This window comes from Neopsephotus bourkii, unplaced genomic scaffold, assembly GCF_033783945.1.
Source record: "Neopsephotus bourkii isolate Nb327-2 ecotype Australia unplaced genomic scaffold, CSIRO-AGI_Nbou_v1 NB_1388, whole genome shotgun sequence".
In the NCBI taxonomy this organism is placed as follows: Eukaryota; Metazoa; Chordata; class Aves; order Psittaciformes; family Psittacidae; genus Neopsephotus; species Neopsephotus bourkii.
Genome location: NW_026901866.1, coordinates 2,221,172 through 2,232,166, shown reverse-complemented (window position 1 = coordinate 2,232,166; position 10,995 = coordinate 2,221,172).

Here is a 10,995-nt window from a genome sequence, read left to right as displayed (position 1 = left end):
AGATTTTTAAGATGGTCTCGAACCCCTTCCTCTCCTACAGTGGGCCCAAGGTCTTCATTCTCACAGTCCCTGCATCTGCCTTCCAAGACTTGGGTGGTGCGTTCAGAGCCTTTGCCAGTGAAGACCGAGGCAAAGAAGTCATTCAGAACCTCAGCCTTCTCCAAATCCTGTGTAGTTAGTTCACCCGAGAGCTTTCTGAGAGGGCCTACTTTGTCCCTAGTCTGTTTTTTATTTGCTATGTACCTGTAGAATCCCTTCCTGTTATCCTTAATATCCCTAGCCAAGTTTAATTCTAACTGGGCCTTAGCTTTCCTAACCTGGTCCCTAGCTTCCCAGACAACATCCCTGTATTCTTACCAGGCCGCCTGTCCTTGTTTCCACTTTCTATAAGACTCTTTCTTCATTTGAATTTTCCTCAGCAGAAAATTCTGGATCCTCTTGTTTATATAACAATTAAAAATGTAAATTTAATACTGAAGTTTGAGAGACTTGGAAAGCACCAAACCCTAGGCTGCCCCATGTTTATTCAGGGTCACTGAAAGGAAAATTGAGTCCATAGTGATCATAATAAAAGGAACTAGAGACTAAAATTAAGACCATTCTCCTTGGGGGCATGTGGACATCAAACAAGGTTAGTTTTGATTTCTGTTGGACCTCATGAAGGAGGCCCACTATTCATCTCCAGAGTTTCCATGACAAGGCAACAAAAATGTCCCAAATACTGTTCTGCTCTATGTAAAGTCACATACATAACACCACCCAATCAATAATTTGGAAAGCTAGGAATAAATTGTGAATTGGTCCACAGCTCTCATAAAATAGCAATTACTGATACAAATAAACCATTCCATAGGCAGGATGATCAGGGTTCAACTCTAGCTTGATCTGACTATCACTACCTTGACAGTCACAGTCTGCACAGCAGTATCATCTAGGACACTGAGCAAAGGATTAGCACTATAGTGAACTGTGCTTTCAGAGCTAAAATTTGAATGTTGAAAGCATTCACTTCACAGTTTATATATATCCACAGATTATTCTGAGTAAACTTGGCAAATGGAGTGCTCTCCTAAAATTGGTATAAATAGTACATGTCAATAAAGAAGCTCATTTATGCTCTGCTGGTTTTAATCAACCACAGTTGATCCACAGAATTTGTACAGCTAAGCCCTCTCCCACTCAAACCTATATTCCTTTGACAAGGGTACTAATGAAAATTCACTGGATTGAAGGAATTCTTAGCTACTAGCACTCATTCTCCCAAGTTATTACATGTGTTCAGTACACCACTTCTAGGACAAAGTAGCATTCTACACGCTGTGCTTGTCAACACCTGTGGATGAATGGGGCATTTTTAAATAATTCTCTAGACAACTGAGAGTGACTTGATAGCTAAGTAGCTAAAAAATGATAGAATTTTATAGGGTACTTATTGCTCTGACATGATTATCAAAACAAAAATTAAGAGGATTTTTTTTCTTTTCCAATTTTCAATTCACCCAGGGTGATTTCAGGTCTTCATGTATGAGACAACTCCAGCTTTGCAACAGATCAGTCATTTAGGGTATATTACATCCTCTACAGCATCTAACTAATAATTTGATATGAATAGTTTTATATGAGTAAGAGTTCTCTTCTGATTGCCCATAAACAAGATGTAGATCAACAGAATAAATGCAGAACTTGAAACAAATAGAGTAGTATATTTCTCATGCAGCAAATGGAGTTGCAAGAAACACAGCTTCATTAACATACTAAAAGTCCAATGCCAGGTACCAGCACTTTTCTATTTGCCTTTTAAATTATATCCCAGAGCTGGCCCCAGTGCACAGTTTCAATACTGTAGTCTTATAGCCGTATATTAGAATGTTCTCTTCCTAATAAACTCATACCTTCAAGAAAGGTAAAATGGCTGAACAGAAGAACACACCTTTTAATAGAATAATTTTCCATGCTTCTGGTTTAAAAACTATCAATTTTATAATAAAATTCTTTATTTGTACTTATTTGCATACTTGAAAAGAATAAAGGCTGTGCTCCCTTGACAGTGATCCAATAAAAGAATGTATTCATGGAACTTCTCCTGCTATTTTTAACCTTTTGTCTAGCCAATTTTCAGATCTTGGGCAATATGCAGAATGTGAGAAATCTGGATAATCATGGATTGTGGTAGTGAGTTTCAGCTCTAAATTTCTGCAATGATATAATACTTATGAGACAACATCTCAGCCAACCTTATTTGCGTTCTTCAAAGGTCTTTCTCAGTAGAATGGGAAGATACTTAATTTAGTATTAGTAGGTTTTAATTTAAACCAGAATACTTACGTAAGGGTACCACAGCTGAATTCAGGCCCAGGGTACATCATAATCACTAAAACAACCAAGATTTCAGGTTGTCTATTTCAGAACTGAGAATTTAATCTCAGCGCTTGAGAAGAGGTTTAAGATCAAATTTCCTTTCTCTGTAAATACAAAAGAAATCATTGGTAACAAATACAAAAAAAACAAGATTCATTTGTCACCAGTGAATAACGCTTCCTTGGCTAGTGTTACCTTATCTGGCATTTTCCTTACATCTATTCATGAACTGCACTGCATAGGCCCTTCCCTTCCATACTCTACGGCAGCAAACAAAATTCAGGTATCTATCGCAATCCCCTGATACCTTCATACTTTTTACTTAAGTGAAGCACATCTGCAGAGAGGTCACTGATGCCACCACCATTTTTCTTCTGCTTTTGTCAGACTCCAGAACTAATCTTTCATGGTAAAATTCCTATATTAGCATCTCAATCTTTTGAAAAGTGATGAAATATTACAAACCAACAATGAAATTGTAACACACAGTCTGGATCTTGGAGCTGAGATCTTCATTTATATATTATTCAAAGGCATTGTGCAGTACATGGCAACTATGTCCTCCCTCAGGGTACACGACCAGTTTCAGCGGACCTGTGTTTCTGTTTTGTCCGGGCTGATGAAGGGGTTACAGGGTCCATTGAAGGATGATCTACCATTGTCTGAGAAGTCAAAATTAGCATCTTGATTGTCACAATGCCAAAGGTATTTAAATAATACATGTTTTAAAAGAAAAAAAAAACTTATTCTTGTGAGGGCAGCTTTTTTTTTTTTGGCTGTGAGGCTTTGTCCCTGTAAAAATTATATGGTCCTTATCCGTGTTATTGTGAATGATGTGCAGAACATCAGTGTCAAAGGAAAAGAAAGTAAGACTGACAGAATATTACATGAAGGGAATTTAAAGTCAGTTCTAAATGATGGTCAGCCCTCAATGATAATTCAGTGATGCTTTCCAAAATCTGAGGCTCCTCATTAAAGATAAGCAAAACAACAGCATGTCATATTTTATTAAGACAGAAAAATTAGTATTCATGACCTCTCCAGTAGGATTCTCCATGAGCTTTTAGCAAAAGTAACACACTGAGGAGGAAACAGACAGAAACCTCCAAATAAGAAAGCCATCATACAATGTACATTTTTGGTTGATGCTTCAGAAATTTCTGCTTCTGCATCCACTGACTGCTCCCTTATCTTAGTCTTCTGGGATGGCTTAAGGTAAGCTCTATCCCTCTGCACTGACATGGACTTGTTTAGTTATTACTCGATAAGTAATCTGACTATAGTCTATCTGACTGAAGTACTTCTGTTGAACAGGTTTCAGCTAAGTTTGCTTACTCCTGCTCATTTAAAAAAACTTGAAGATTTCCATAGTAAACTAAACAGAAAATACCAGTCCTTAAAGGAACAACCCTGCCCACCTTTAAAATAAGTATTTTATTTAAATGCTCATGACCCAGATGAAGTCAGACGTTCACTACCCATGTGGCAAAAACTTACACTGAATGCACCGTCATCATATGCCATTTATTGTAACAGTAACCTGGAATGACATAGTACCACTAACAGTGGATAAAATGATTAATAAACTCCGAGAGTTTGAAGACAATCTCACCCCTTCCATCATCTCAGCTGTGGAAAAACTGTCCCAGGATCTCAAACAATTGAGGGACGATCTATCTGATTTATCCAGCTCTTCATGTGTACCAACACACGTCTCAGCTATTAACAAAAGGCGTCCCACTGTTCGAGAGAGAAGATATAGAAGGTATATGCCATGGGCCACCCTATGGTTTTACCTGCGGGATCACAGAGAAGACACAACGAAGTGGGATGGAAAACCTACTTCAGCTTTGGAGAAACAGGTGGATGAATTGAAGAGGGGAGCAAAGGCCAAGACTGACCCTCCCATGAGAGCTGTGGCTTCAGTCTCTGGTAAGCAGGTTCCCAGATGGAGTGGAAGAGCTCATTTTACTCCAGTTCCTGTGATAATGAAGAATAATCCCTTTCAACACAAGTGTCCAATGTTGTGATCACTATTAGAGGGGCCCTGCCTCCAGCCAGGTGGAGGTAGGGGACAATCAGATTTACTGGACTGTGTGGATCACATGGCCTGGCACATCAGTCCCACAGAAGTATAAGGCTCTAGTAGATACCGGTGCACAGTGCACCCTGATGCCATCAAGCTGTCAAGGGGTGGAACCCATCTATATTTCTGAAGTGACAGGAGGATCCCAAGAGTTGACTGTACTAGAGGCTGAAATCAGCCTGACTGGGAGGGAATGGCAAAAGCACCCTATTGTGACTGGTCCAGAGGCTCCATGCATCCTCAGCATAGACTACCTCAGGAGAGGGTACTTCAAAGACCCAGAAGGGTACCGATGGGCTTTTGGTATTGCTGCTTTGGAGACTGAGGAAATTGAGCAGCTGTCCACCTTGCCTGGTCTCTCAGAGGATCCTTCTGTTGTGGGGCTGCTGAGGTCAAAGAACAACAAGTGCCAATTGCAACCACAACAATGCACCAGTGGCAATATCGCACCAACCGAGACTCCCTGATTCCTATCCATCAGCTGATCCATAGACTGGAGAGTCAGGGAGTGAACAGCAGACCCGCTCGCCCTTTAATAGCCCCATATGGCCAGTGTGAAAGTCTAACAGAGAGTGGAGACTAACAATAGACCATCGTGGCCTGAATGAAGTCACACCACCATTGACTGCTGCTGTACCGGACATGCTAGAACTTCAGTGTGAATTAGAGTCAAAGGCAGCCAAGTGGTATGCCACAATTGATATTGCCAATGCATTTTTCCCAATTCCTTTGGCAACAGAGTGCAGGCCACAGTTTGCTTTTACTTGGAGGGGTAAGTGCTTTCACTTGGAACCGACTGCCCCAGGGGTGGAAACACAGCCCTACCATTTGCCATGGACTGATCCAGACTGCACTGGAACAGGGGCAAGCCCCAGAACACCTGCAATACATTGATGACATTATTGTGTGGGGTGATACAGCGGAAGAAGTCTTTGAGAAAGGCAGGAAAATAATCCAAATCCTGCTGAAAGACGGTTTTGCCATAAAACGAAGTAAGGTCAAGGGACTTGCACAGGAGACTCAGTTTTGGGGAATAAAATGGCAAGATGGATGTCGCCAGATCCCCACGGATGTAATCAACAAGATAACAGCAATGTCTCCACCAATAAGAAAGAAACACAAGCTTTCTTGGGTGCAGTGGGGTTCTGGAGACTGCACATCCCAAATTACAGTTTGATTGAGTCCTCTCTTTCTTGTGACCCATAAGAAGAATGATTTTAAATGGGGCCCTGAACAACAACAAGCCTTTGAGAAATTAAACGTGAGATAGTTCATGCAGTAGCCTTTGGACCAGTCCGGAATGGGGCAGGTGTAAAAAATGTGCTCTACACTGCAGCTGGGGAGAATGGTCCCACCTGGAGCCTCTGGCAGAAAGCTCCAGGGGAGAAACAAGGTTGACCCCTCAGCTTGTGGAGCCAGGGATACAGAGGATCTGAGGCCAGCTATACCCCAACTGAGAAAGAGATACTGGCAGCCTATGAAGGGGTTCGAGCTGCTTCGGAAGTGATTGGCACCGAAGCACAGCTCCTCCTGGCACCCCGGTTGCCTGTGCTGGGCTGGATGTTCAAAGGCAGGGTCTCCTCTACACATCATGCAACTGATGCTACATGGAGTAAATGGGCTGCACTAATTACACAACGAGCTCGAATAGGAAATCCCACTCAGTCATCCAGGCATTCTAGAAGTCATCATGGACTGGCCAGAGGGCAAAGATTTTGGAATGTCACCAGAGGAGGAGGTGATGCGTACCGAAGAGGCCCCACCATATAATCAGCTGTCAGAAAGTGAAAAGCAGTATGCCTTGTTTGCTGATGGGTCCTGCCGTATTGTGGGAAAGCATCAGAGATGGAAGGCAGCTGTAGGGAGTCCTCAATGACAAGGTGCAGAAACTATTGAAGGAGAGGGTGAATCGAGTCAGTTTGCCGAGGTGAAAGCCATCCAGATGGACATTGCCGAATGAGAAAAGTGGCCAGGACTTTATGTCTATACTGACTCATGGATGGTGGCAAATGCCCTGTGGGGGTGGTTGCAGCAATGGAAGCAGAGCAACTGGCAACACAGAGGTAAACCCATCTGGACTGCTGCACTGTGGCAAGATATTGCTGCCAGGGCGCAGAACCTGGTGGTGAAGGTACGCCATTTAGATGCTCATGTACCCAAGAGCTGGGCCACTGAGGAACACCAGAACAACCAACAAGTGGATAAAGCTGCTAGGACTGAAGTGGCTCAGATGGACTTAGATTGGCAACATAAAGGTGAATTATTTTTCGGCCCAGTGGGCCCATGACACTTCAGGCCATCAGGGCAGAGATGCAACATACAGATGGGCCCATGATCGAGGGGTGGACTTAACAATGGACACTATTGCCCAGGTTATTCATGAGTGTGAAACATGTGCTGCAATTAAACAAATCAAACAGTTAAAGCCTCTTTGGTATGGAGGACGATGGCTGAAGTATAAATATGGGGAGGCCTGGCAGATTGATTATATCACACTGCCACCAACCCGCCAAGGTAAGCGCCATGTGCTTACCATGGTGGAAGCAACCACCGAATGGCTGGAAATATATGCTGTGTAAGACACCACTGCCCGGAACACTATCCTGGGCCTTGAGAAACACATTTTGTGGATACATAGCACCCCAGAGAGAATTGAGTCAGACAGTAGGACTCATTTCCGGAATAACCTTATAGACACTTGTGCCAAAGAGCATGGCAATGAGTGGGTATATCACATCCCCTACCATGCACCAGCCTCTGGGAAAATCGAACAGTACAATGGGCTGTTAAAAACTACACTGAGAGCAATGGGTGGGGGAACTTTCAAGCATTGGGATACACACTTACCAAAGGCCACCTGGTTGGTCAACACCAGAGGATGTGCCAACAGGGCTGGCCCAGCACAGTCAGAACTTTTACATCCTGTAGACAGGGACAAAGTTCCTGTGGTGCACATGAAGAATTTGCTGGGGAAGACAGTCTGGGTTATTCCTGCTTCAGATAAAGGCAAACCCACTCGTGGGACTGCTTTTGCTCAGGGACCCGGATATACTTGGTGGGTAATGCAGGAAGATAGGGAAGCCCGATGTATACCTCAAGGGGATTTGATTTTAGGGGAAAACAGCCAATGAACTTAATTGTATGTTGTTGCCTGCTATGTAATATTTTTATAGGCCATCAACTAGATGTCTGCAGGTCGCCAGTGACTGGCCCTGATTTCCCTCCAACCATCATCCCAACAGAGAATGAACTTTGGTAGAACCAGACAAGTTCTGCGGTAAAGGAATGATCAGCTTCAGCAAGCAATGATTCAACACTGCACACAGCCTTTCCTGCCTTGAAAGACTGTTACAAGAGATAGAACCTGACATCATGGACCAAATGGACTCAGCAGCATTATAGGGATTGGTCCATGCACTAAGAAATGATCTCTTTCCCTCTGTGTGCATGTGGATGTATATATGTAAGAGCAATGGTATATTGAAAATGTGGGATCTGAGCATGACGTGAATGGCATGGAATAAGGGGTGGATACTGTCCTGGGTTTAGCAGTAGCAGACATTTTTTTCTCCTTCTTAGTAGGTGGTGCAGTGCTGTGGTTTTGACTTTCGGCCTGGGAACAGCGCTGATAACACCGATGCTTTTAGTTACTGCTCAAATGTTTAGACTGGCCATAGGATTTTGTGAGTCTCATGCTCTTCCAGGGAGGAAGGAAAGGCGGGAGGAAGCAGAGACAGGATACCTGACCCAAACTAGCCAAAGATGTATTCCATACCACAGCACTTCATGGCTGGGAGGTAACTGGGAGTTACCCGGAAGGGCACTCTCTTCTCCGTCGGGCTCATTTTGGTGGCTGGTATCGTATTCTCTTCCCTTGTTATTTCCTTTATCATTATTATTATTGGTGGTAGCAGCAGTGGTTTGTGTTATACCTTAGTTACTGGACTGTTCTTATCTCAACTCATGGGAGTTATATTCTTTCAATTCTCCTCCACATCTCTCCGAGGAGGGGGGGAGTGGGGGTGGTGGTGGAAGGAAAGAAAGAGGCGGGGGGCAGTAGAAACTGTGTGGCTGACTGGGTTTAAACCACGACACCTTTGTAGATCAGATTCTTGCTTGAGGTGTGTTAGGAATTTCATAAGCAAGGCTACCTCTCTCCCAAATTATGTAAAATATTTGTACATTGAAACAAACATCTCAAAAAACCTTATCCTCTTTTTAAGATTTAAGTAATACTGAAAGACTTCAGCCTTCAAAGAACTAAGTGGCAGTAGAATATCAAAACATTTCCCGAACTACCTCTTTTCCTTAAAGCTGTTTACTCTATGGAAAAAAGATGCAATTTTCCTTTGAAATATTTCATAAGTCTACCAAAGATATTTCTTTCTACACAAACAAATTCAGAATGCTGAAGAAGCTATATAAAACCATTTCTCTTCAAGACCTAACAGTGTTCTCCAGTGCTTTAAAAAACAGGATGTTATCTTACTCTGAAAAGATATTATGGCTGCCTGTTTGCATCTCAATCAAAGACTTCACAAAGTATCATCAGCATCACCCACAACCTGCAATTAATGACTCTACAAAAATGCTTTCAGCAAGGCAAGTATTAACAAACATTTAAATATAACTTTCAAACATAAAACAAAACATTCAAGCAAAGCAGCATATTTACACCTACAGGCTAGAGTTCATTTGTTTGGATTGGGAGATAAGTGCAAGGATTCCTGCCTCTCATTTACAACATGAAAAAAAGAAAAAACTTTATAAAATTTTTAATGAACCTAAAAATCTCAATAAGCAAGTGAGTAAAACCCCACAGAAACATAAACTACAACTGGTCATCAAATGTAGAAAGGTAATTTTAAGTGCTTTCTCAGGTTCAGGAAGGCTAACATATATGTAATCACCTTCACCTCAATATCGTGGTTGTTCCCCCACGGTCCATCTACGAAATGCGGTAGCTTTGCTTGTAACAGAGTGCTGATTGTGAATCACAGTGTTCAAACACAGCAAAAGAGAAGCACCATTTAAACTTTTAGCTCAGGAAGGAAAAAATTATAAGTAATTTAGCTTATGTCCTGTCTGAAAGGCCAAAGAGTAGAACAAAGTGGTATTACATTTATATAGACACATTAAGCTCCTGACCCAGAATGAACACTGCAGTGAATGCAGCAAAGGAGCTCCTTGGGTTGAAGCCACACTGACTCACAGGAGGGAAATAGCATGCTTAACTACTGTTGCTCACATACCTGCTTATTATCTGAGCAACCTGGTACCAGGACATCTGAAACTGCTGTTTTGTGAGGAAATTCCTGCTGCCAACGTGGCATGTTTGAGTTCAAAAGACATCACAGTAAGAAGTGATTTCAGATCAAAATATTCAAACAAGGACCAGAAAAGATAATGCATTTTCTAACAGTTTTCCAGTACCTAAAGGGGGCCTACAAGAACTCTGGAGAGGGACTTTTTAACAAGGGCATGTAGTGATAAAACAAGGAGAAATGGCTTTAAGCTGAAAGAGGGTAGTGTTAGCTTAAATATTAGGAAAAAATTCTTCCCTGTGATGATGGTGAGGCACCGGATCAGGCTGCCCAGAAAACTTGTGGATGCTTCATCCCTGGAAGTGTTCAAGACCAGGTTGAATGAGTCTTTGAGCAACCTGTAGAAGGTGCCCCTTCCCATGGCAGGAAAGTTGGAACTAGGTGATCTTTAAGGTGCCTTCCAACCCAAACCATTTTATGATTTCTGGTAAATAGAGAGCTAGTACTGATGCAGAGGGTTGAGCAATGTACAGGGGGGGTTGTACAAGGGGGTTAGAGGAATTCGCTTGGTTAAGCAAAGGTATTGTCTGTACCTATCATGCCTACTAAGCAGAACAAAGGCACTAACTATTGATAAGGAAAAGCAGACACCTGGTTCTACTGACAAGGAAAAGCAGATGCCTGATTCTACTGATAAGCAGCTATTGATAAGGAAAATCAGCGCTTGAATCTACTGTTAAGGGGGCTGGGACCAAACCCTAAGGCCATACGTGAAGACTAAAAGGTTAAAAGTTCAAGAAGAGGAAGACTCATTGACTTCATCTTGAAGACCCCTACCCACAGGAGGAAGACTCATTTACTTCATCTTGAGATCCCTGCCCATGGCCAGAGGGGGCACTGCGACATGAGTATGTATAGGTGTATGGTGCAACCTTATAAATGTAGAGGGAAACAACACTGAGGTACGCATGACTTTGAGGAATTATCCCCGTGCATCTCAGCGCTGAATAAAAAGCATACCTACTTGTCGTGGTTTAACCCCATCCAGACAGCTTGTGCACTCACTCCCAGTGAGTGGTGCCAAGCTGGAAGCAATCGAGGCCCGCGTCCCCCGCGCCTCCCCAGGGGCTTCCCCCCCTTCCCTGCTCCCAGAGGGATGGGGAGGAGAATCGAAAGAATGCAACTCCCACAGGCTGAGATAAGAACAGTCCAGCAACCAGTGTACAACACAAATCACCACCACTACCACCACTAACAACAATGATAAGAGATAATAGCAAGGGAAAA